Source organism: Phoxinus phoxinus (assembly GCF_949152265.1).
Source record: "Phoxinus phoxinus genome assembly, chromosome: 16".
In the NCBI taxonomy this organism is placed as follows: domain Eukaryota; kingdom Metazoa; phylum Chordata; class Actinopteri; order Cypriniformes; family Leuciscidae; genus Phoxinus; species Phoxinus phoxinus.
In genome coordinates this window covers 23,312,550-23,340,034 of record NC_136891.1, presented here as the reverse complement: position 1 = coordinate 23,340,034, position 27,485 = coordinate 23,312,550, and the positions used below count along the sequence as shown (strand labels likewise).

The 27,485-nt window shown below is 38.8% G+C and overlaps 1 protein-coding gene across 14 annotated transcripts in view; it reads right to left on the bottom strand.

The window, feature by feature from the left end:
- The window catches only part of ches1 (checkpoint suppressor 1), a 63,244-nt gene that overhangs the window by 26,651 nt on the left and 9,108 nt on the right, over positions 1 to 27,485 (bottom strand). For 5 of the 14 annotated variants that reach the window (XM_079584308.1, XM_079584299.1, XM_079584310.1 and 2 more), the window contains 2 exons: positions 21,116 to 21,268; positions 12,345 to 12,419 (listed from right to left, as the gene is read on the bottom strand). The gene's annotated coding sequence lies outside the window, so the exon portion shown is untranslated. Of the gene's footprint in view, positions 1 to 9,625; positions 10,000 to 10,021; positions 10,394 to 12,344; positions 12,420 to 21,115; positions 21,269 to 21,876; positions 21,962 to 27,485 lie in introns of those variants that run through there. The other 9 variants (XM_079584304.1, XM_079584306.1, XM_079584305.1 and 6 more) reach the window with 4 other exon arrangements.

Here is a 27,485-nt window from a genome sequence, read left to right as displayed (position 1 = left end):
TATTTTTAAGTGTGGAAACAGTGTTTTAACTGTGTATCTTTAATGTTTATTTCCAGTGCTATTCAACTGTCCAATACTTCAACTGTAGTTCATTACTTATTTTTAGAAACTGAGGGACATGTGGAAATGATTTTCTCTGGTAATCATCAGAAGGCCACAGATGCTGTCGATAGAGTTGTTATTAAACCTCAAAAATTCCTTTAAAGATTCACCACACCCAAGGTACAATGAAAGGACAATCAAAGGGTCTATTCTTATTCTTATTCAGATATTACCTTTCATTTGGGGCAGTTGTGGCCCAATGGTTAGAGAGTCAGACTTGTAACTTGAAGGTCACTGGTTCGATTAGCAATACTGGCAGGAAACGACTGAGTTGACCTTGAGCAAGGCCCCTAAGCCCAATCACTTCCCGAGCACCGCAGTGACTGGGATAACTTGGATGGGTTAAATGCAGAGGACAAATTCCCAGTATAAGTTATCATACATGACCTTCACGTCACTTCTCTCATGTAGTGTGTAAAATAGCTGACTGAGAATGTAAAATGTCTGCAAAGTTTTAAAGATCAAAGTGCACGATAAATGAAGTTACTACGGTACTATGATACTACGGGGCTGTTGAATGCTTGAATCTGATTGGTTGACGAACGTTCTAAGGTGTGAGATTATTTTCAGGGAAATGCTCGGCTAAAGTAGTTCCAGGTTTGACCGCATTACAGTTCCATATCACTTCGCCAAATAATTTCAGTTATTTCAAACGGTCCTTACAGACTACAACTGCAAAAGAACCAAAACCCACAACGACACAGACACTAAACAATAGGATAAAAAAAAAAACTAAACAAAAGGTCTCAGTCAGTCTCTCTCTCTCTCAAGTCTCCTTTACTAACTCTAAAGTTATGTTTTGGAATTAGCAATGGAGGTTTGGGTTTAGATACGTAAGAAATTAGTACTACACCCAACCTTGTGTTTTAAACCTGACAAATATCTTGACATACAACATCTGATCAATGTCTTGAGGTGTGGTAACCTTAGGAAGCGGAATAATTGACAAGTTATTAGAAAATATTGTACACCCTCCATTTTGCAACGTGGCCGCATTACCAACTCGGTTGTGCATTATTTTCTAATAATTCAATGGCTCGGCTTCAATTATTCCTTACTTGTTATCTCATATCAATCAATTCTGAGCTGCCGAAACAAGTTGTCAGTAATACCAGTCTCACTTCCTGTTACATACCTATGTAACAATTTAATGAATTTGCATAATGCCAGCCCATGGTCTTCATTGGCTGCATACAAACAGCATCTACTTTGCCCCTTAAACACTGTAGTAGTAGCTGAGGCCAGGAAATGTTTGGTTCGTGTTGGCGACACAGAGAAGACGTGTTTTTTTTGTGCTGCACATGTTGTGCTTGTGATTTTTCATTATCAAACTTGAGTTGATACAGTAAAACCAATGCCATAGTTACTGTTCATATCGCTGTATATCAAGGAAGACTCCGGAGCTGAAATTCAAATATGGTAATCATTTCGTTTCCAACCTCTGACCAATCAGAGCAGAGCAAGCTCTCGGAAAAGAGGGGTTTAGAGAAACTGAATCCTTGATCGAGCCGTCTTAGAAGAAAAGAGGTGATGCTGCAATGTATGAAAAGTGGTGATGCTGCAATGTATGTTATGAGAAAATTAAAGTGTTTTTGACCTTGGATACATGTTAAACTATAGGAGACCTCCAAAACAAAAATAGGAACCTTTATAACAGGGGCAAGAGGAAGTGAAAGTGTTCACAGAACCACTAAGCTTTCCATTCCAAGTCCGATATTTGGATTTGGGGTGGTTAAAAAACTGAAGCAGCCAGTGTTTAAAGACACTACCCACAAAAACTTCAGCCCCGTGGCATCACCACTTATCTCCAGCAAACAGGAGGACGGGCTGCTCGCCATCAGCCTGAAGTTTGTCCCTGCAGGTGCCACCGAGGACTAGCAACCCAGCGTTGTTGCCCAACTCTTTCCTGGCCCTTGACCATCAGGACAGAGAGAAAAAAAAAAAAGAACATCCTCTAGTCATTAGCAGCATTTCAAAGTCAACACGTCCTCCAGCGTATGCTGTTTGACAGGCCCTGCTAGGGTAACGTGACTGAGGGATGATGGTACCGTGATTAGACAGAAGCTCTAGGGAGAGACCGCGCATCCACGGATCTGAGCACAAAGGACAGGAGGAGGAGTGGAAGAGGAAGACGAGACGGGGACCGTGAGAGCTGACAGTCTAGCACCAGATACATATTCATCAAACGTGCCCTTTGTGATCTGCCGAACTCGAGACACCGTACACTTCTGCGGTTCATCAAATTTGCCTGCTTCCGCAAGACGGCCGCAGTCCCTGGCGTCCTTGTCGTGTCAGTTTGTTGAAACAAACCCGTTCGCATCCACCAGCAGTGCGTTTCAGTCCACTTCCTAGTTCAGTAGTATACGGTAAGTGCACTTTCCCAGGGACTGGATTTAAACGCTACAAGATGGACAATAAACGAAACAAAAGTTATCGGTCATGGTGTGTTATACAGAGGTTGTTGTAATGGGTCAGGTGGGTAAATGACATGACATTTTTTTTACTAAAAAACAATTCACATACACTTGAATATACATTTTCTATGAATAGCATGTTTCTAATTTAGTTATTTCTAGTTTTTTTGTTGGGGGTTAGTGGATAAAGGCCCTTGCTAGTGCCTCAACTATTATTTGCAATATACTGATTTACATCACAGAGCACTAGACTATGACCAGTGCGCAACCCTTTTGCCATAATTATAATATATAATACTGGGCATGGTGATAAATCGACTCGGTTGTTCAGAGTGTGAGCTGCACACTTTTGTGAATACCTGATTCCTCTGAGTGTATTCAGAGCAGGAATCAGAGGAGTCAGCATGTCTGCGTCCGACCACAGCACACAATCTCAGCTCGCCACTTCCTACTCCGCGTCCGCTCTTCATAAGGGTCCCTCACATAATAGTCTTGGGCACTTAATCATCGCGATAAGGGGACAAAAGAGGAGCTTTCCTCAATAACAGCTTCTCGAGAATAATTGACCCGTTATTGTGTCCAAGAATAAAAGTTCAGCGCTGGGATCAAGACCGAGGAGGTCTAGAATACATGCAAAGAGATACGCGTTAGCATTCCTCAAGGGCAGGTGCTCAGCCCATGGAGAAAGTGACTTGAAATACCTTTGAATGGTCATCAATAGAAAAAGATGCTTTCTATAATGGAATCGTTACAGCGTCAACCAGCTGAAGGTTACTGGAAGTGCTAAGTAAGCGAACTTTGAACCCTTGAGTGTGACCCCTGACCCATCACTATTGTTCAGGGGGATTGTTTTAAGTGCACTTTAAGCCACTTTAGCTAAAAGCATCTGCAAAATTACTACTTTAGGGATTCAGCAAAATTTTGGTCACCATTTAAAATAAAATAAATAAAATAAGAAAATAAAGTGTATTTTTTTTCACTGCAATTTTAAGGAGAAATACTCAGCAATGGTGTTGACTGATGAATTTGCACATGGTTGGTCTTAAAGCATATTAAACACGAATACATATATATATATATATATATATATATATATATATATATATATATATATATATTACACTACCGGTCAAAGGTTTTAGATCGGTACGTTTTTAAATGAAGTCTTTTCTGCTCACAAATGCTGCATTTATTTGATAAAAAAAACAAAACAAAAAAACAGTAATATTGTGAAATATTATTACAATTTGACACAGTAATTTACTATGTAAATATGCTAGTAAAGTGTCATTTATTCCTGTGATCAAAGCTGAATTTTAAGCATCATTACTCCAGTCGTCAGTGTCACATGATCCTTCAGAAATCATTCTAATATGATGATTTGATGCTCAAGAAATATTTATGATTATTATCAATGTTGAAAACAGTTTTTTACATTTCTATTTAAGGATTCTTTGATGAATAGAAAGTTCAAAAGAACAGCATTTATCTGAAATAGAAAGCTTTTGTAACATTAAACACTACCCTTCAAAAGTTTAGGATCAGTAATAATTTGTATTTTATTTTTGGGCGAAATAAAAGAAATCAATACTTTTATTCATCAAGTATGAGTTACATTGATCAAAAGTTACAGTAAAGACATTTATAATGTTAGAAAAGAGTATATTTTAAATAAATGCTGTTCTTTTGAACATTCCATTCACCAAAGATAAAAAAAAAAAAAAGATTAACATTGAAAATAATAATGAATGTTTTCTGAACATAAAATCAGCATATTGGAATGATATTTGAAGGATCATGTGACACTGAAGACTGGAGTAATGATGCTGAAAATTCAGCTTTCATCAGTGGAATAAATTACATTTTAAAATATATTAAAATAGAAAACAGTCATTTTAAATTGTCATTTTTTTTACTTTTACTTTTTTTATTTATTTATCAAATAGCCTTGGTGAGCAGAAGAGGCTTTTAAAAACATTAAAAATATTACCGATCTAAAACTTTTAACCGTATAGTGTACATGCAAAAATCATTGGGCACTATATATATATATATATATATATATATATATATATATATATATATATATAGATTACTGTCCCTATAAAACAGATTATTCTCCTGACTGAGCCTATAGCTATAGCTTATACAAGTAATGTTTCTCATAATACAGAATCTTCACTCAAATAAAACTATGCACAAGCACACCATGCTAAGTTTCTCGGTCTACAAACGGCACTACATTCTTCCTGTCACTAGTCACCTCTCTCCAAACTCCTGACAACTTGTCACAACACTCTAAAAGCACTTTCTTGTAAGTCGGTTTACGCCAGCTAAGAAATAAGTATGAATGTAGACCCATTCAATTATTCATTATATACACAAAACACTCAGCTACGGCCATACTATGTTTACACTGTATATCCGCGAGGACTTTTTCGTAACTTTTCAGGAGAAACTAGACCCACAGTGCACTCATGACCACCACAGCTGTTCATTCAGGCCCGATCAGAAGCCAGTTCTCAGATGACCGGCGCTATGAATGGAGCGGCCACAGCCTCGGCCCAAAGGACTATTAAGGTATGAACGCCGAGCTGCTCTTAAGCGGCGACATTGAAAAAAAGATGATCCTCATTCCTGCTGTTGTTCGTAGGGAGTGAGTTTAGAGCCTCTCTCAGACTGTGTTATGCTTTGCTCTGGTGTTTAAGCCCTGACATCATACAGGAAGGTATTTTTCCCCTTTGCATTGCCAAAGAACAGGCCCACGCATGGTCCAGACAGAGCGGAGGGAGACGCTCAAGTGCAGAGGACAAGCTCATGAAACTGTGACTGGATACTATGTGGATCGTCCACATATGAGATCTGAAAGACAGCTCTTCTTGCTTGAGATATGGAGATCTGGGAAACTGATATCATAGCGAACCTGGATATGCTGTGAATCTACCCAGTAATGTAAACAGTGCAATGGCAATGATAGACTCAGTATCAAGGAGGAGAAAAGTCATTTAGATCATTTTATCTGTGGTGGAAACGTTTTTTTCCAGAAAGCAGATTATTGTTCTTGTGTCAAAGTTTGTGCTGCAAATAATCAGAGTGACAAAAAACAACTGACTAACTGTCAACTGACTAATGTGACACTAAAGGAACTAAGGAACTAGAGTTGCACACATAGGGTGCTCCATAGGACAATGACAGAACCATAAGCTGACATCAAAAAGCATGAATGAATCCTATGACTGCAGATTGCTTCACATTACCCCACATACATTCCTATAATGTAACTTAAAGTCACTATGACTGCACTATACTAGTACAGCTGTACACATAATGAATGTTAGGCTCCTGGAACGCTCTTATTTCTCTTATCTGGTAAGCAAAAGATCTTACGCTAACTTGCGGTGATTACTTTCCATAAAAAGTAACGCAATTAGTTACTTTTTAAGGAGTAACAGTAACACAATATTGTAACTCATTACTTTTAAAAGTAACTTACCCGAACACTGTGTCTGTGTGTGTGTGACGTCACGTGTATTCTTTTTTTAATTAATCTTTTTTTAATTATTATCATTTTTATTATAATATTATATCTTTTATATATATATATGTGTGTGTGTGTATAATAGCTTGTTTTTTTCTCACTCAACTTTATATATTCACTGACATCATAGTCATGGGCTATTGGTTAACAGTAACCATTAGCAAGCTATGTAGCTATTGCTAAGGCAATTTAGCATGATAAATGAAATAAATTCATGATGGGTAAAATTCAATTGTACATTTGTTCATGTCGTTTCACTTAGAAATACGTCAAATTAGAGAGATAAAACAAATGGCAAATTCCCCACTGATTTTGACACCATCACTGGTAAAGTAAACATTTGACTTCTCAGAGAGATCATCCTATGAATAGCTTACATGTAGATGACTTTGCACATTGGGATGTGGGGTATATGAGACAGTATTTTATATTTTAAAAAATGACACTCCAGCTTAAATAATATAAGATCTTCAAACTGAAATGTTCAGCTCAGGCTGTTCTTTGACCCATGAGGTTTCTTCTAGTCTGAAGGATCATCCAGACGGTGCACTCAGACCCATTCTGTAAGTGAGCTGACACTTTCACTTTTACAGTGCACAAGAGAGACGGAAGAGGGGAAAAAGTGGAGGAAGAGAGAAAGAATGCAGTGAAGTCATTTTTCAGCTTTCATATGGTTTCCAGGACAATAACACAAGCACATAAATCCAAAATATGAGGCCAATTATTGTGGCGGTAAAGCGCACGCAAGTTCTGTTTCAAGGTCACATTTAAGCCAACGTTGTTATTGTGAACTAAAACTTTATTACAAATCATTTTTATTATTTGAAATAAAACCTAAATTTGATTAAATAACAAAAATAAATACTGAATGAATAAAAGCTCATTAAAGTATGAATAAATGGTAGTAGGCTATATAAATAACACACCCACACATAGCAATAATAATAATATAGTGATGGCCTAAGCAAGCACCACTAATAACTTGATTTTGAGAATAGACAGACCCTGTTTATACCATTTTAGAAAATGACATAATGGCCCACTGGTGAAGATGATCAATCTCTTATGAGTCACAAAGCCATGACATCATCACTCAGAGACGCTATATGCACATGAAATCTGGGCTTTTACTGCTGCATGTTCCAGTAGTAAAGATAACCACAGCTAATCATAACAATCTCCTGCTGACTGAGGGTTCGCTTGGACAAGAGAAGACATACTTACACAGCGCTCTACATGCTTAAAATACACAGCTGCCTTACTACACAAAGACAAACACGGTGCCAAACGCTTTCACCAGCAACCGGCCAGTAAATATTTATGAAAAATAAAAATAAAATCAAGTCACTGACTCACACGGCCAAAAGCGGCCATGGACCAATCAGGAGGCAGAGCTGCAGAGCAATCAGTCAGACTACAGCATGACATCATGAGTCATGACATCAGCCCCTGAAACTAAACACCCCTCTCAATCCTCGCTTTGCTCTTTTCTCTGAAACAAGTTCAAGGACACGGAGAAGAAAACAGAGTGTTCTGGTTGTTCTCACATTAGTGCGGACGATTTTTTGGCCTGAGACTCATGACATCATAATCAGCACAGTCACACTTGTTTTTACGGTGTTTGACACTCATTTTTTAGTGTCCTTAGACAAACTGGACTCACATTCCAGTACTGATCTTCACCATGCTGGGACTTTACACGTTGTATATTTACATAGTGTTGTATACTGCATCATAAAGAGTATTGAATTGTGTTGTATAGTGTGTATAAATAGAAAAATAAAAATAAACAACTTTAAATAAAGAAAAATAGTGTATCAAGACACATTTACAAGGGAAGCTAAAATATTACATTATGCTTGTTTTCAGAGAATAATATATAGTTTTTTTTAGCAACCTCACTATGAATAAACTATGATTAAAACAGGAATGCAAATGCTATTAATGCTTGAATTAATTTAAGATTTATTTTATGTCAAGTAAATACATCTTGCTTAAAGGGTAACTAAACCTTTAAGGATGTTTAGATACTTTGATGGGAAAACAATACAAGAATACAAGACAAAATGTCATTGATACTATTATATTTTTGGTTGCATGTCTGAATTAGAAATTATTTTTATTTTCTGTTTTCACTTTAATTTTAGTTGTAGTAATTTAGTTGTTTTCATAATTTGTATTAGTTTTTTAAAAATATATCTATATAGTTTTTACTTAGTTTATTAGTATTAGTTATTTTATTTACTTCTTAACTAAACGAAAATGAGAAATGTTGGTAACTAGCTCAGTTTAAGTTTTCTATATTATGATTTTAGTTAATATTTATTTTGTTTTAAATAACAAAAAAAAAATTATATAGCCTGGGGTAGGACTATAAATATATATTATTATTAGAAAATACAGTGTGTATTATATATGTAGCAGACATAAAAGTGTCATACAACAGTTCATTTTATTTGTTGTTGTTCCAAGAGTGCTGGTATTCTGTATAACTGCACTGGAACTTTTCACTGTATCACAGTTGTCAGTGGGTTGAGAGAGTATGTGAGCAGTGAAGAGTGGAAGCAGAGATTTTGCCTGAAGCGAGGAAAATCTGTGTTTTCTCTCACTCTACACTGCAAAAACAAAAACTCAACTCATTATATTTCGTATCTTTTTTTGCGTTTCAAATACTCCCAAAAGTTGAGAACTTTATTAATGTTGTCAATTGAAATACATTGGACAAATCAATTGGATAAACACTGGTAAATTAAGTTTACTTTGCCAACAAACAATTTTTACAGTGTAGAATCGCTCAGATCAAGGTTTCTCTTCTTTCCATGGTTTCTATACTGAAGATTGAGAAATGTCTCAGGGATTTTTTCATGCACTTTAAGTCAATGGTATGATATCCAAAATGGTTTGTTTACAAACATTATTCAACATATCTTTGTGTTCTGCAGAAGAGTCATACATGTCTGAAAGGGCCTACATGATGACAGAATTTTCATTTATGGCTGAACTATCCCTTCTAGTCGGTTTATTAAGCCATAGGACTGCGGACTAGTCCTCACATTGTAGCTGATTTCAGGTTACATTGTCCTTGCAGGGAGATTTGACCCAAACATACACACACACACACACATTTCAAAAAGATTACCACAAAATAGCCGTAATACCAAAAAATGGAAAAACAATCTGATAACACACTGTGATACAGTCACCCAAGAATCCAAATGTGCTTCTCTAAACTGAACGCGGTGTGTAAACAGACTCTACACAGTCGCACGCAGATTAATACACTCAAACACAAATGCGTTGCACGCACACGTGGCAGCGCGATTAAAAGCGACCAGCGTTCATGTGTACAATCAGCTGTGTTGAGCCAGTCACACTGAGGCGTCTTTCTGCTGTTGCTGTGGTCCTCATCAGATCTGCCTCTCCTAACTAGTTTTCCGCCTGACAGACACAACATACCACACATACACGCATGCACACACACGCCTACCACCATCTGTCCGGGCTATCGCAGAGATCACAAGCAGTCTGTGGTAAACCTGTCTTCCCCACAGAAAACGCTCCAGATACAAACCTGAGCTTCCAAAACAGATGAGAAGTTAATGACGAAGCTGTGGCGTTTCCTCTCGAATACACAGCAAACTTTTGTATCATGTCGTTCTCTCCAGATTTGGCATGGAACGGATCAGCCTTGCGCACTTTCCCCCCTAAAACCAGTGCTGTCTTTCCTCCCAGACAGGAAAAGCACCCCAAACACGTACACACACACACACGAAGTATTCCCCTCGTGCACAGCGATGACTCATTTCCACAATCCTTCTGAAGACGCATGTGAAGACCATCCCTACACTCCCAAACACACTCCAGCCTCCTTTTGTTGAAGCCTCTACCATAAACACACTCATAAAAGCGTGCGCGCCTGCATTCACACACTCGCGTGCGTGCCCTGCAGATCAACAAATTGAGTCACCTTTTAATCCCGATCCACTCTGAATAAGCCCTTCCACATGTATTCCTCTCCTCCCGACGGCAGCGGGTCAGTTCCTGCACTTCATTCCTGCCAGAGCAGTGTTCTTGGAGTGACCACAACAACAGAGCTGCGTTCCTCTAGTCTCACCCTCTCTCTTTTCCTATCTCAGTTTTCCTAAGCAGGGGTGTGTGCGCTGAGGCTTAGGCAACCCCTGGAAGAAAATGCAGCGCTCTCTGGGTCCTAGTGCTCATCGGGTGCACTCAAAGATGCCATTGTCTGCGGCTCAGGGGGAAGCCCTGCTCGCCAGAGTCACTACAGAGGCTGCAGGTGGCATAACCATAACGTGCCGAGGATGAAGCTACGTCTAAACCAGGGGTAGGCATCTCTGACCCCTGATATCCTTTTTTTTTTTTTTTTTTTAGCTCCAACCTATAAAGAAACACACCTGAACAAGCTAATATAGATCTTCAGGATTGCTAGAAAGCTACAGGCATGGGAGTTTGATCAAGGCTGAAGTTAAACTCTGCAGGAAAATGGATCTCAAGGACCAGAGTTGCCCAGCCCGGGTCTACACTAATCCCGATTCATTTGAAAACGCATCTTTGGGGCAGATTTACTAAACAGGGCAAATTAGCATTTCTTTTTCTTTCTTTCTTTATTTCACACGTTATCATTTTGAAGATAATTACAAAGTACAATACAGAATGGTTATTGTGTGAAAAAAAGGGGAAAACCCCAAATAAGCTTTTAAAGCTTTTAGAAGGGGGCCCAATAACAACATACAACATATAATATACAAACAAAAAACTCAATCCATAAACACAGATAAACAAATATATAAATACAACAAGACACAGACACTACAAACAAACAGACGATCCCAGCACAAGTATAACACTTACAAAGTGTTCAAAAGGTGTATGTTAAAAGCAATTTTTCCTTAAGATTTTCCTTGAAGATGGAGACAGAATGCAACAATTTAAGATTTTCCTCAAGCTCAATTCCTAAACAGCACAGATGGGAGTGGAAAGTTCTGCGCGTAATCTGCTGACGACACGCAAATTAAAGAACACAGACCATTTCCATGATGACCACCGCAATGTACAACACCAGTACATTGAAGATCGCAAACCTTAGTAAATCACCTTGCGTGATTCATTTAAACACTCTCCTCCCATAAATTTAGCGTCTGAAAGGGAAACTCCTACAAATGCATTTGTAATAAGATCAGCCGCAAAAATAACCCTGTCCACGCCTTTTCAGCGGTAATATTTTCACTGCGTGTCTTTAGTATATCCTGACAGTAGTAGGCTAGTAGTAGAAAACGAGTAAAAAGAAATCTGAAGCAAGGTGAGAAGATCTAAATGTAATGCCGCAATCAAAACTTTACATCCATTTTCACATTTCACTTTAATCGGGACGGCTGTAAAATAACTGTTTACAAGCTAGCAAATCTGCAACTTGTACCATAATTTACATAGTATTAGGGTATTTCAATCTTAACCCGTTCCTAACTGGCACATAGAACCAAAACAAACTGTTACTGGTTTGCATTATAGACAGCCATTTCTCGTTTAAGTGGGAGGCCAGAATAAGCTGCAAAGTGAACCAGACCTCATGCAGACTGTCAAAAACCCGTCTATGCGAGACGATGGCAGGCAACTGACCACTCACACTGGCTGGGGGGAAATATGCAAGGAATGGGAAGAAAAACACAGCATTTTTTGAACTCCGTGCATGAAATAAGCCTCTCTGTGCGCTGCGTTTCTCAGGAGACTGTAATAACAGGCTTCAGCAGAAGACGAAATACCAATCTGCTGAGAAGACACCAAGAGCACTGTAGATCTCTGACATTAATAACATTATCCCTCCTCTGCTAGTCATACTTCTCTTTAGTGGGTTTTAAATGCTTTTACAGTAGTTAAGCACACAACGTACGTCACATAAATAAAAGGGTTACCTCCGAGAAAAAAAGAAAAGACAAAGACATCAACTCCAGGTGAGCCACAATTGCAGGGTGAAAGACAAGATGATTGCCTGAGTGATTGATTGAAAGGTTGGAGATAAAGTGAGAGAAAGGAAGATTACAGGGAAAGCAAAAAAGGGGGGAAAGGGATCTCGCCCTTGCACGCTCGTCTTCAGCGGCGGCTCGGATCGATAGTAATCCAGAGAGCAGGAGTTGTTTATTTTGGAAAGTCTGAGAGGCCTGAAAGGGTGGCTGCTTTCTCACAGAGCCATTAATCAGATGGAGGGGAGGAACCACCGTGTCAATGCCCACATGCCTGTCCACATACCACACCGCGGACACACATCACTGACTTACTGTAGTCGTAGCTCACACACCCGCTGGGCAGCCCGGCTCCTCCTCAGCGACGCGTGCTATTGAAAGCCAAACCATCTGAAAACACACAGGACACAAAAGTAATCAGGTTATCTGGTAGAGAGTGACCGGTCCTTAGGGGGAAACTGACTTGATTTTTATCTAAAGTGCATCTGTAGGGTTTAAAGTACTGTGTATAAATAGGACGGCTTAGTCGAATTTATCATATAATGTAATAGAGCCACACTCACAGGCATAACCAAAGCTTTACATGCCGGTGTGACACAAGTTTGTCCTTTAAAAGCACTCACTCAGACCATTACAGAGGTTCAAATTATGAGTTGCTTCCTAACACATAGAGAAATGTACTGTGGTCGCACAGAGCGATGCAGTGAACTGTGGGCTTGATTTAAAGACCCCGTGAAATGGTTTCATGGACTGTAGGACAAATCAAGGTCTTTTAAAAAGGCAATGCTTTAAAGGAAAAGCTCACCCAAAAATAAAAATTCTGTCATAATTTTCTCACGCTTATGTAATTTAGAATTTTGATAAGACAAAAGAACAAAAATTATCCAATAATTTTCAAATGTTTTGATGTAACGGACCCCAAATGTGATGATCCCCTTGCGAGGGCTCCAAAGCATAAAAGCAGATATGTTTTTTACACAGCAAGACAAGATAAATATAGGCCTCATTTTACTCAACCGACTATCACTTGAAGAAATCCATCCTTCGGTCCTTTGAAATGTGTTTTAGGCCCTATATGGTTTCCGCGATGCAGAAAATGCGGATAGAATCGCAGAATCTATAAAAACGGAATTAACTGTATAACGTGGCATTTGTCAAATTTTTGATGAATAAACACAAAGCAGGTAAACTGAAAAAAAATCGCGATATCGGTGTCTGTGAACAAACAAACAAACAAAAAGACTATTTAAATAGGAATTCTGCATATTCTGAGTATCTGTGTGAATGAATGGCGCAGACGCATGGTTTCGTCCTACACACACACACACACACTGAAGCACGCATGACACTCGCATCGTTTTTTTTCAGGCTTTGCCGCCTCACTATATGAACATGAATGCATGAACTTCTTCTCCAGAGCCGCTCTGAGAGTCACTTCAGCAGCATTTGCTTCATTTGAGAAAAACTAACCTTCGTCATAAAACACACAGAAGTTCAAAGGTCTTCACTGCAACCCGTCAAAATAAAAGTTCGGTTTAACTGACAGAAATATATACTGTTGTACAGTAGATTTACGGAACATTTGTCTTTGTTTCTAGTTTTGCTTGTTTGACCTTGGACTTTATTGGTCGTGTGTTTACTATTTTTCATTTTTATGTCCTCATTTTTATTTATTTATTATTATTATTATTGTTATTATCATCATCATCAATGTTCTTGTTTGTGTTCCTCTTAGTCCTTGACCTTGTGCAATACTAGTCATGTGGTTGTTTTTCTGTCATGTCACTTGTGGGGTTCGTGCTGGGTGGGGTGGGTTTGAGCATTGTGAGCTGGTGTGTGTGTGTTGTGTTTTGTCGTGCGGTCTTTGATTGTGATATTTGCTCTGCTGTTTTGGTTCTTTTTTGCTTTGATGTACTGGAGGACCCCCTTGAAAACGAGATGTTTCATCTCAAGGGGTTAATCCTCGCAATAAAGATATGTTAATAAATAAATAAATAAATTTGAGATACATCTCAATGTAATAATAATACCAACACACTAATAATAATAATGATAAATTATTATGAAAACTTATTTTCTAATGAATAATAAAAAAATGTCTTCCATGTTTAAATTTTTTAACAGTAAAGCTCATTGTGCAGCACGTTGTTTGAAAAAAAGTTTCATTTCAAATGATTAAAAGATGAATTAAATGTTTAATGTCTTAATTTGATTACCAGAAAATAAACAACAAAATATATATATATATATTACAATTTTTGTTTTTAATAATTTAACTAATTAGACATGCTTTTTGATTATTTAAAAACAATTAAACCATTAAAGTCCAGAAAACTGAAAAAACTGAATTTGGTAAAAAATAAAATGGAATTTGAGAAAAGAAAAAATAAATTTTTATAGAACTTTTTTTTACACTTAATTTCATTCCAGAAAAGTTTTTAGTTAACTATGCTCCTAAAAATACATCATAATAACAAATGCATTCCTTTCTCTCTCAAATTTTTGGCAGACCTCCTACATGTTATCAACCAGGGGACCTATTAGCGGGCCTCAGCAAACCTCCAAACATAAAAACGCTCCCAGTTTCTGTTAATGCAAAGGTTTGAAAACAAGCAGCAGTGTCATATTACCAGTAGAATTTTTTTTTGAATATTGTGTTACTTTAACTCAAATAAAGAGAACAACTGCCATTGAACACTCTTGTGGCCCCCTGTGGTTCTTGAATCCCAGATTTAAAAAAACTCCTGATATACTTCAAGCGAAATCGAAGAACTATACGATAATTTTGAACAAAATCAAGTCACAACGAAGTTCGTTTTTGGAGTTCGAAACAGCTTGCCAAAGCACACTTTTCAGAAAGAATCGCTCCTGGTAAACTCCTTCGAACTATTGGTCTGTGGCGATGATGTCATAGGTAGGTGTGGCTCCGAGGCTCCGCCTTCTTTGACATGGAAATTAGTTTATTTCTTCTGTTGAGTCTGTCGAGGTCAGACGTCTACGAGTAAAAACATGAACACCCTGGAGAGCTGCAAGAAATTGAAGTTGTAATTCTAATTAAAAGAGACACAGACACAGTTTTTCATGTTCAATAATGTAAAGCTTGCTTTTAAACAATCTGTATAAAGTGATATATAAATAAATGTGACGTGACTTTACTGGAGTGCTGAATTGCAGAGGTTGTGCAAACATCCACATTGCTACAATCAGATGCTTAACCGTTTTGTCACCGCTGTCGTTTTTTTGTTTTTTGCATGCAGCACGTACTTCACGCATTTCAATAACTTCACTGTGAGTTTTTTGAGGTCTTAAGTAAATGGATGATAAAGGAAACCAGTGCTGCACTGTCCTAATGTGTGCACAGCATTTTGTTTGCAAAAATAAAAGTTATGTTGTAAAATATCTGAAAAAGCTAGTGTACATTTAGCTGATCAATGTAATTTAGCCAACATGTTAGTGGAACAATTACTAATCTTAAACAGACCCATTGGCCTGCTTTAAAATCTGAGAGGACAATGAATATAGGTTGATGGGAATCCTAAAATTCCTAAGCATAACCTTAACCCAAAAGCTGGGATTAGTTCATGTTAGCAATGTTGTTCCAGGACAAGTTGTTGATCCTACATGCTTAAACGCTAAAGAGCCAGAACAGCCATGCAGTTCCAATCGTATATCTTCGAAAGCAAGCGAGAAAATTCACAAATTGCGTTTCATTCCTTGCTCTAAAGAGAAGTGTCCTGGATAGCACATGCACCCTACGTCATTTATTAGTTACAGGGCTGAGTCACTGGCGTAGACTCAAGCTCCAGGGCAAAAATGTCCATTTTAAACACTCAGACCTTCAAACCAGACCGCACTCAGAATGTGACTTTATTCATCGTGGCATACAGACAAGCTCGGCTCGTGCCAAAAAATTTCCATCCGATTCACGAAACACTTCATGTGCACTCCCTGTACTCAAATCCCCTCACAATCTTCCTTTATTAATCCTAGACATCAGATTGTTTTCCAGAAACGCTTTCTAGCGCGCGTACAACAGGAGAATGGAGGCAGGGGGCTTTTGCCTTGCAGGAAGAGATGCACAAAAGCTCTTTTGTCTTTCAGGAGACCATAGGAAATGATGACCCACTTAATAGAACAATTTGGAGCGCTCCTGCATTGTGCGTTAAAAAAGGCCTCCCAGTGCCGAGAGACAAACAATAAACAAAGTCAATGAGGTAGGAAAAGCAAACAGAGCTTGCGAAGGGAAGAAACGTGCGTGTGTGTGTGTGTGTGTGAGTGATGTCGGTCTTCGAGCAGAAGTTTCAGTAATGATGACTTCCATCTGCTGAGATGGGCATTGCAGGAGTAATGAACAAGCCAATCTGGTCACCGACATATAATTGAGGAGCTTGATTTCATCTGCTGTTTGTTTGTTTCCCCCCTTTTTTATTTGCTAAACTCTCAGCTGGTGTTAATTGCGATCAAATTACTATCAAAAGTTGGAAGAAGATCAACTAGGAAAAATGAGCTAGGTTTCCTATAGCTTTCAGTCAGGAGGTTTTAGTCCTAATGGTGAGGAAGAGTTTTGCTCCGATAGCCAATTTCACATAATCTTAATATATCGCTTTAACTCCTCATTAAATGTTAGGTTATGACTGTATAAATAAAAGATGCTTCCCTCCGCCTCTTCTTCTTCTTCTCCCTGTGTGGGAATGACATCACCCTCTGGCAGAAGCATCGCTGCTATTTACGCCACTAATTAAATATCGTTCAAGTTTATATGAGATCCTTCATCAGAACAGTTTCAACAAGAGCCGTAATTAAATGCGGTTTATTACAGCTATTCATACTCTAAACTGAAGCAGGACTTTCAAAAAATGTCCATATTTGAGCAGGCATCTTTATACAGGTACAGGTGAAACTCGAAAAATTTGAATATCGTGAAAAAGTTCATTTATTTCAGTAATTCAACTTAAAAGGTGAAACTAATATATTATATAGACTCATTACATGCAATGTGAGATATTTCAAGCCTTTATTTGTTATAATTTTAATGATTATGGCTTAAAGCTTATGAAAATCCCAAATTCAAAATTAGAAAGGTTTTCATAAGCTGTAAGCCATATCAAAATTTTACCAAATAAAGGCTTGAAATATCTCACTTTGCATGTAATGAGTCTTATAATATATTAGTTTCACATTTTAAGTTGAATTACTGAAATAAATGAACTTTTGCACGATATTAAAATTGTGTATGTATATATATATATATATATATATATATATATATATATATATATACAGAAAATGTTTCTTGAGCATCAAATCATCATATTATAATAATTTCTGAAGGATCATGAAGGATCATGTGACACTGAAGACTGGAGTAATGATGCTGAAAATATGCTTTGATCACAGGAATAAATTACATTTGACAATATATAAAGCAGCTATTTTGAATAGTAATAATATTTCAGAACTTTATATTTGGTCAAATAAACGCAGTTTTGGAGACTTCTTTCAAAAACATTAAAAAGCCTGTCATTATACTGTCATTGTCAATAAATACCTTGAGATGGCTTGAAAAACATGCATACACCAGATATTGTCGCAATCGTGTGTTTATTGTCTTCACGTTTCATCAGTCAAAACGTTTCTGCTTTTTATTCAGCTGCTGCTACAGCGAATAGCTGGATGCTTTTGTCCATATATGAAGGATTTCCTGGATCGTCATAAGTTATCCGTTTTGAACTTTCTGAGAGAGCGCCCTCCGGCTTCGAGTATCGCCTCATTTTGGATAAAAATAAAATGACAGGTCATGCATAGACTATCGTGTCTCTTTGAATTTAAATCTAGATTTATTCACATTGGCCTCTACGTGAACACACTTGCCCGAAAAAAGTGTATTCTACGCCCATGGAAATAACCCACGTCACCTAGAAGTATTAGATGCTCGTCTGCTCTCACATCCATACTGTAACTTTATCACCAGCACTATTGAGAGTCTAATGTCCAGTGTTACTCATACGTTATGTCTAACGTAACTTATATTACAACATGTCACATCACTAAACCTGAAGACAGGCGTTTGTATCCGAGTCGGCTCTTCTGATCATCGGTGGCCGGCAGTGGTAATGAGTTTGTAGAGACACGGATGGTCATGGAGGAGTCATATTAAATGAATATCTGTGGCTGGTATGAAGCAGAAAATGACAGTGGAGATGTTGTGGTCAGAAGGCCTCCACCCTACATTTATCAGGTGCTCATCTGCACTCTACAGCACACGGAGAAACAAGACAAGTCTTAGGCTGAAGTACGGTCAGCCCGGCTTTAATGGACGTGTCTGACAGCTTCTCGTTCTCTACATGATGATTGATTCATGTAGACAGTGTTGAATGACACTTTTGTTAATTTGTCGGCTCAGACAAGAAACAGTGCGAATTTAAGAATTATTTTCAAACCACTGACTTTGCTTTCCAGTTTGTGAACATTTTGATTGTTGTTTAGCCGAGGAAAAGTAGGGCACAGAAGGTGATGATGTAGCTGTAGTTTTCACCAAAAGTTGTTTCCAACAGTTAATGCCAGCACTTATAAAACATCTTACTTGCTGAACTAGGTTGCTTTTTGCACAAATTCCTTTGAGCGTTATTAAAGGCAATACTGCAGAATGAGAATTTAATACAACTATATTACAATTATATATAGAAAATTAAGTGGGGTTTACACAGAAACCTCAACACATGTAAAATGCTGTGGTTTTGGACAATAGCCACTGTGCACATAAAACCAAATCATTTTGCCTAATGGACCTCATGTATTTATTTAAAGCTGCAGTCCGTAAGATTTTTTGTGTTCAAAATGTACAAAAATAATATAATGAGCGAGTACATCATGAATCCATTTTCCAAAACGTGTTTTTGTCTTATCCTGAATCACTACGGTACACCTATAATAAGGGTTTATATTCTGGGTATTTATATATCAGTCAATCTTTTAGATTTAATTAATTTCCTCTTTTTACATTTAGAACACCATTTCTGTCATCTGACGCTCACTTACAACTTACTCTCAAGTTAATGTAATTTTTAGCAAATCTCAGAACAAAAATCTATTTTTTAAAATTCTATACATTATAATATTGTGATGCCTAACTTGTATCATTAAAATATTTGATTTTAGTTTTGAATCTTTTTTTTTTTTTCATTTTAGACAAAATATTATAGAAATTTGATTCTAACATGGATTTTAGATTGATGTTGCTTTTAAAAAACAAAATTTAGTGTCTGGGTCTGAAAGGGTTAAAGTCGAATAGGCCTACCATTCAAGACTTTTCTGTACTACATGAATGATCTGTCATTGCAACAGCAATGAAACACTAGCAAAGGGCCCTGACATGATATCATCTTCATATGCATGCGAGTAAATGATATTTCATGCCGAAGCCTTTGCTTTCATGGGTAACGGCACACTGCACTGTCACCATATGGGGAGAAGCAAGCCAAAAGCTCAATCCCAGTTCACCCATGCACTGTTCCAGCCCAGCCACAGCAGCGGGATATAATTAGATTGGAAATTACAGAAAGTTACAGGGAGCTAAATCCCCCATGGATTGCATGGCTATAAATGTCTTGCAAAAGCCAGTGGATGTATCACCATAGCAACAACCCTCTTCTGTATGCTATTTTGAGGGAAGGAGGAGAATGGTGGAGTGGAGGGGGAAAAACGCAAACATAGCTTTTTCAGCGTTGAAAATGATACATTATTCAAATGCCAAACAAATTAAAAAAAAACTTTTCAAAGGAGGAACCACTGCGAATTTCTTATGCATGGTTTGACTTGGCTTCACAAGGACAACATAAGGTCAAAACAATATGGTTGTTTATCTCATTTCATATTTGAAGTAATGCTGGTAATGAATGTCACCGCGAGCCTTTGAATTTTGAATGATGTTGTGAATTAAACTTCATTCAACATTCAAAGGTCAATAATGTTGTTACAATATAATGTTCCATTCCAGTTGCAATCAACCTCTTTTTTTCCACTCTGATTTTGTCTTTTGTTTCAGTTATAAAAAAAAAAAAAAAAAAATGTGTGCATAAACTCGCCGTCATGATACTATAGGGTACTGGATGGTTTCCAGGGGAAAGAAAAATAGCCAAAAGATTTAAGGTGTCATTCATTTCTGTAAATCCTAACTTAAAAATAGTTCTGTTTTTGTTCAAATCATAAGAATGAGCAACAGTAATACTCATGCTGACCTTAGAAAAAAATAGTATATCTTTCCCTCAGATTATCCCAATGAGGATCCGCCACCTTAACGGTCACCTAAACAACAAAAAGTAGCATATGTATGACAGAAAACATCAGATAACACTGTCCAGATAAAACTGAGCAAAGGACAGGCATAGAGCACACGGTCTGGTCATCTGAGGACCTGCACATCCTGACTGAGTGTGAGTGCGATCTGTTCCTGGATCGCACAGGACTGGATAGTGACAGAAGATGTTACAGATTTAATGCTCATGTTCTAATATTACAATAAATGGGAGGCAGAAGCTCCCATAATCCTTTAAACATTATTTAAATTTACCTTTGCTAGACTTTGTCACTGTGCAAAAATATTTTATAGGAAATGTTAATATAACACTTAGAGTTAGAGTGACTGGATTGGCTAAAATTTTTCCAACATTGGTGTATACACTCCACAATTATTATTATATATATTTTTTTAATTCACTACTAACTTAACACTTTGTAACTTTTGGCCCTCTAGCGGATAAAAGACAAACTGCATGGATTTTGCGGAAGAACTTTGTTTTGTTTGTGCTTTGGCTCTGCGTGGGTGTGTGGATGAATATGGTTATCCTCTTGCTCATAAAACATTCACTAGGCTTAATTAAGAGATATAACCAGTTTAGATAGAAAGGATCTGTCTAGCTAAAGACATTACTAGCTTTACCCATTAACAGACAGTACTTACTTTCCAGCACAGCGCTCCAGCAGCCAACCAATAATGAAATGACCCTTCACAATAGATAATGCTTTACAATGAACTCTGTTAGAGAGCTACTTGCCAAGTTATCTGTTCAATAAAATACCTTACTCACCTGTTGAGTTATAAAAACGTCATCTCCGCATCGGTTTTTACACCATTCAAACCCATCAGTTCTCATCATCTCTGAAAAGCCAAGCGAAGCCACTGTTGATTCTCATTTCATTAGGAGCTCTGTCACGTTCTCTTATTGCCAGCAGACTCTCTTCTGTTTAAAAGAAGAAAAAAATAGTGATTCCCTGAGTTGGAGATTTAGCTGCTCCAAGTCAACCTTTCTCACTCGTTGTAAAAACGAACTTCTGCCACTCCCACCATACACGCGTCAACGTATCCGGAGCAACTTTTCTCTATTTACGGATCTGACAAGACACACATGGGCGAGTAACGCATGTACACAATTTCCCTCACAAACCACCCCGCTAGGTCTACAATATAAACACTTATAATTATAAGTCATTATTTAATATTACAATTAAATATTATACAATTTATATGTATATTAATAATTATATAAATGATAAAATTATATTCAATTTTATAATTGCACATATTACACCCCATACACAAATGTATCCAGTCTACTAGTGTGATAATGCAGAAAATGCACATGAATAATTAATAATGCACATTATTAATCATTACCATATTCATCAGAGTATTGTTCATGTACAAATGGTTATAGGTTATAGATGTGCTGTGTAAAATTCGAAAGGTCATTTCTTTTCCCTCCTCTGGTCTTAGCACATCAATAATTAAAGTTTAAGTAAGAGAAAAAAAATATCAAAACTGTAATGATGTGACTAGCGTGTGACATACAAGAGCTGTTGGGTCATGAAGAACCTGGTTTGAGTCTTCTCCTGATCCCATTCCCCTCTCTCTCCCTCCTTCAAGGGTCCTGTCACTTCAAATAAGAGCATTGTTTGCATTTTAGTACAAATAACGATTCATTTCAAGATGAGTCAGTCAGAAGACATCACGAGAGACTCCATTAAAGTAGAATGAAAGTCTTTCCATAAATTTGACGAATAGAAAAGAGAAGAGTTTCCGGTAAATTCTGAACATGAATCATGCAGGAAAATGAATCTACACAAAATGAGAGCTAGAGGCCAACAAGAAAAAGAGGAAGGAGATGTCAGATAGAATATAGAGCAATGTCTTTTAGTAGTTAATTAGCTCTTTTCTATCTACTGCAGCGTCCTGTGAGGTTTATCACTGTCCTTCTTCATGCTCTACAGAAGAGCCCAAGTAAGATCTCCATTCACTGGCGACAGGGCAGTTCATTTGCAGTTGTAATTCCATAATTATGGCAATTAAACTGCCGGGGTACACGGGAGACACAGCCGGCCTCAGTTCGCTACAAATTATCATCTCTCAGAAAGCAGACAATTGTGGTTCAATTGGTTCAGTGAAAACAGTAATTGGTGAAATGGGCCATTGAGAAGCACCGCTGTGGGAACTGCTCTGTGGAGGAGGGAGGATGGAAAGGGCAGTCGCTTACGGATGGTACGGGGCCGGCAGCCGTTTGGTGGACTGAAGATGCCATACCAGTACAGTTAATGGGAATGCTGTTTGAGGCATGCGGGGGGTGTTTCTCCTTCATTCTTGAGAGAGCTGACAAAAATATATATCAGTCAGGTGGCCTGTGGTGATGACATCATCACTCACTTGGGACTTTGATGGATCGGCCACCCTAACCGATTCCTCAAGGTCTCTAGGAGAAACTATGCTGATTTAAATGGATAGATGGATGTCCAGGGCTTTGAGCTGCTTTATTATGGACAGCAACGGGTACTCTGGACATCTAAATGCATGCAGACACAGAGCGTGAAGGACGTAGATGGTCACCATCACTATTTTTTTCAATATATAAAGCACTGTATTTTAGCAAACCCACATTAAAGGTGCAATGAGGGATTTATGCTATACCATGCATACAATTTCCTCACTATCAGAAAATCTGCCAATCAGAAGACCTCATTTTGTGAATTCAGGGTTAGGGTTTGGAGTAGGGTTTTGTACAGACGATGTGGTTAAGTTTTTTTTTCAGTAACTTAAGCAGTTAGTAATGGAAGTATATTTCTGAGTAAAAAATTGTCACGGTTCACGGGTCAACGTGTTCATTCCTGCTCTTTGTGTTGTGTTCTGCAGCTGGTCTGATTCGCTGATGAGATCGATGGCACCTGTCGCTCGTTCCTGACACCTTTCTCTGTCCTGCGTTTGCTGTGTTCGGTGTCAGATCGTTCTGCTATTCATGTCTCGTTGTTTCATCAGTTTCCAGCTCTCTGTTCCTGTTTGCTTCCTGCTGTGTTTGGATTACCGTCTGGTTGTGTATGAACTATTACGGCGCTGGTGGCCTTGCCAGTTTGGACTCTTCGTTCCTCTGCTCTCTAGTCCGTTGCAGTTCCCTCACTACCAAGGCCTGCCAAGGACTTCTCCTGTGTCAGAAACACCGGACAGCTCTGCTTGCTATAGTTTTCTGTTTAGTTTAATAAACTGTTAATTCACTCGCATTTGGATCTTTCTCCTCTTCTGTTCCTGACATAACGATCTGACCATACATGGATCCAGCGAGCATCTCAGAGTTAAGAGAAACATTTTATCAAGCTGTAATGCACGGATGGAACAGATCAAATGAACAGATCCTGGCTACGGGTCACAGTGTCCCGGCCTTGGTAGCGGTATTGGAATAAACATCCCGTGTTGTTCCACCCCAGAACCCTGCAGCTTGCGTCAAAAAACCCTGACTGCCATTAATTTCTAGCCAAGTGTTCCCTGTACATCGCCCTTCAGCCATCATCTTTTCCCACGAAGGAATCCAGAGTGGCCTTTGTGACTACTCTGATGTCTGGTCTGGCTGCGCTCTGGGGCACTGCGTTTTGGGAGCAGAAACACCCATGCTGCTCATTGTTTAAGTCATTTAGTGATGAACTCAAAAAGGTGTTTGATCGGGTGTTTCCGCAGAGAAGTGGCGCGAGTTCTGCCGGACCTGCGGCAAGGTAATAGATCAGTTGATGATTACTCCATCAAATTTCGCACACTAACAGCAGCAACATTGTAACTGGAACGCTGAGGCACAGTGGGACATGCCGACCGTATCCTGAACAAGATTCACGCACTGGAATTACCCACAGCTCTTGATTCTCTGATTGATTTAGCCATCCGAGTGGATGCTCGGCTGTGGCTTCTAGACCAACGCGCGTTACAAGCCTTGGTTCCTGAGATGGTGTCAATCTGCAGCTACTTCCAGCAATACGGTCGGCTCCTCATTCGATCCTGAGCCCATGCAGGTGGACAGAACTCGTCAGTCCCGGGAGGAGAAGGAGAGACGTCGGATTCATAAGAGCCTGCTTATATTGTGGAGGGGCAGGAAACATTTCCGCTCAATGCCCTGTAAAAAGCCCGTCATTAGGGAAGAGGGTACTGACTTTTGGAAAAACCTCCCTTGTCGCCACTCTCCTCCTGGTTAGACTGCAATGGGCTAGATCATATCATGCTTGTCAAGCATTAGTGGACTCAGGAGCTGAGGGGAATTTTTTGGACCTCAATCTTGCCTGCAATCTCAGGACACCGGTGGTCTCACTCACTCACTGATCTCCGTCAGCACACTGGGCGGTCAGTCTCTCCCGTCCATCAACCATACTACAGGGCCGGTGAGTCTCATCACTCGGGTAATCACACACAGCAGATTTGTTTCCTTATAATAGATTCTCCTATGGCTCCTGTTGTCTTTGGTTATCCCTGGATCTCGCTTCACAACCCTCACATAAACTGGTGTCAGAATAGTATATTGTCATGGAGTCAATACTGTCATGCCTCTTGTTTGTCTGCATGCTCTTCTGTGTCTTGTTCTGTGTTGCAGAGTGGCGGATCTGTCAAACTAGCCAAGTGAGTACCTGGACCTGAACAAAATGTTCAGTAAGTCTCGAGCTGCTTCGCTTCCTCCGTATCGTCCCTATATTGCCAGGTACGTCTCCGCCTAAGGGCAGATTATGATCGCTTTCCGCTCAGAAAGGGAGGCCATGGAGAAATATATTGCTTATTCTCTGGCAGCCAAGATCATCTGCCCTTCTTCTTCCCCTACAGGTGAGGGTTTCTTCTTTGTGGAAAAGAAGGACAGTTCCCTGCGGCCTTGTATTGCTGAATAGCATCACGGTAAAAAATACCTATCCTTTACCATTGATGTATTCAGCCTTCGAACAACTGCAGGGGTCTTCTTTTTTCACAAAGTTGGACCTTCGCTTATCACTTGGTCCGCATAAAAGAGGGAAATGAGTGGAAGACCACCTTTAAAGCCTACTAAACCCTAAAACAACTTTTTTTTTAATTAATGATCTGTAAGACTGGGGCTTTATTAATGCTGTTCATTGATTCAAGTAAATTTGTTTTCATTTGGGTATAAAGTGTTTTAATTCTACAATATATGGAGTAAAAACGTCTGAGTGCTGCCCTCTTCAGGTTGAATGGTGGCTACTGCAGTTTAATTTTCCTATTGGATGTTGTGGTACTCCGTGACGTAAGCAGGCAACAGCTCACCACGCCCTTGCCTACAGAGAGACGTGTCCCTCCGCTAGGCTCTGCCCACTTCTTCAGCATTTTTTTAATATTTCCAATGGGTGGAGTCAGGCTCTGACCAGGGGTTGAGTTACCCCTATAATACCCACAGGTTATGCCGTTTGGGCTTTCCAACTCCCCTGCGGTCTTCCAAGCACTTATGAATGACGTATAGAGACATGGTCGATCAGTTAATATATTTCTACCTGGACGACATATTGATATTTCTTTGTCTCTCCAGGAACATAACATGTTCAGTGAGTCAGGCGAGGACTTCAGAGGCTACTAGAGAATGGGCTTTTTGTCAAGGCAGAGAAATGCGTTTTTTATGCACAGTCTGTTCCCTTTTTTGAGGTACGTTGTGTCGTCCGAGGGAGTTCGCATGGATCCTGCCAAGATTCTGAAAGTGGTAAATTGGCCGACGCCAGGTTCCCGTAAGGCTCTGCAGAGGTATCTGAGCTTCGCCAATTTTTACCGGCGTTTCATTCGCAATTACAGCAAGCTAGTCACTTCTTTGACAGCCTTGACCTCCCCCAAATGGCTTTTAGGTGGTCCAACACAGCTGACGCTTTCCAAACTCAAGAACTACTTCGTTTCATCTGCCATTCTTGTTGCCCCTGACCCTTCTCGTCAGTTTGTGGTGGAGGTCGACACATCAGAGGTGAGGGTTGGTACGGATGCCCATCAAATCGTTTATTCGTGCCTGAGAGTTTGTGGTCCTACGTCATTCGATGGTGACATTGCTCCAAGGTGTCTTGTCATCCAGTGATCAGTCGAAATTTGGTGGAGGTCGACACATCAGAGGTGAGGGTTGGCACGGATGCCCATCAAATCGTTTATTCGTGCCTGAGAGTTTGCAGTCATACGTCATTCGATGGTGACATTGCTCCAAGGTGTCTTGTCATCCAGTGATCAGTCGAACTTTGTTTCTCGTTAAGCAACGGTTCTGGTGGCCATCTATGGCTCGTGACATGTCGTTTTGCATTAGCCTGCTCTGTCTGCGCCAGTTGTAAGACTACCAATTGACCCTCTGCGGGACCCCTTCAACTGCTCTCGGGTCCTTCAAGACCATTTTATTCCTCTGCCCAAATTACCCTCTGCCAGAGAGACAGCAGTTACAGTCATTGACCACGTTTTTCGCAGGCCCCAGTTCATCTCCAAATTCTGGAAAGAGTTTTTTCATTTATTGCGGGTGAATCTTAGTCTTTCCTCTGGTTTCCATTCTCAGAGTAACGGCCAGACGGAGAGGGCCAACCAAGATTTGGAGACACAATTACAAGAAAAAAATTAAATGGTAGTAAATAAAGTCAGCGAGTGTATGTTACACTTATGAGAAATTAAGTAACAATTTTGAAATATGAAATCATAATTACAAGAATAAGTCATAATTAGTTATAATTACAAGAAATATTCACAATTATAAAAAAATTCTTTGCAATTGTTAGAAATAAAGTTGCAGTTACACGAAACAATGTATCAATTGTGAGAATGGTGCAACTACAAAAAAAGTTGAAATATAAGATAAATACAAAGACATTAATTACAAGAAGAGAATTCTAAGAAATAAATGTGCAATTATGAAAAATTAAGCAGGTTTCATTTGAAAAACTGCCATTAAGATGATTGGGAAGGCTAACAGAGCTTTCTCTCCAGTTAGCAAAATGGTATGTTAGCAAAACAGTTGAAATTACTTTACTGAAATTATAACAGTTATATGGATTTAAAGGCCTTGATCTCAAAGCAGCATTGCAAATTCTATTAGTGTTTTCTGACAGAGACTGTCCGCTGTTGGTGTTCATGTAAAAATCATCTGAGAAGTTTAAAGTCTGTACAAACAGAGATTCTTCATTCACCAACAAAAGTATGCTTGTAAG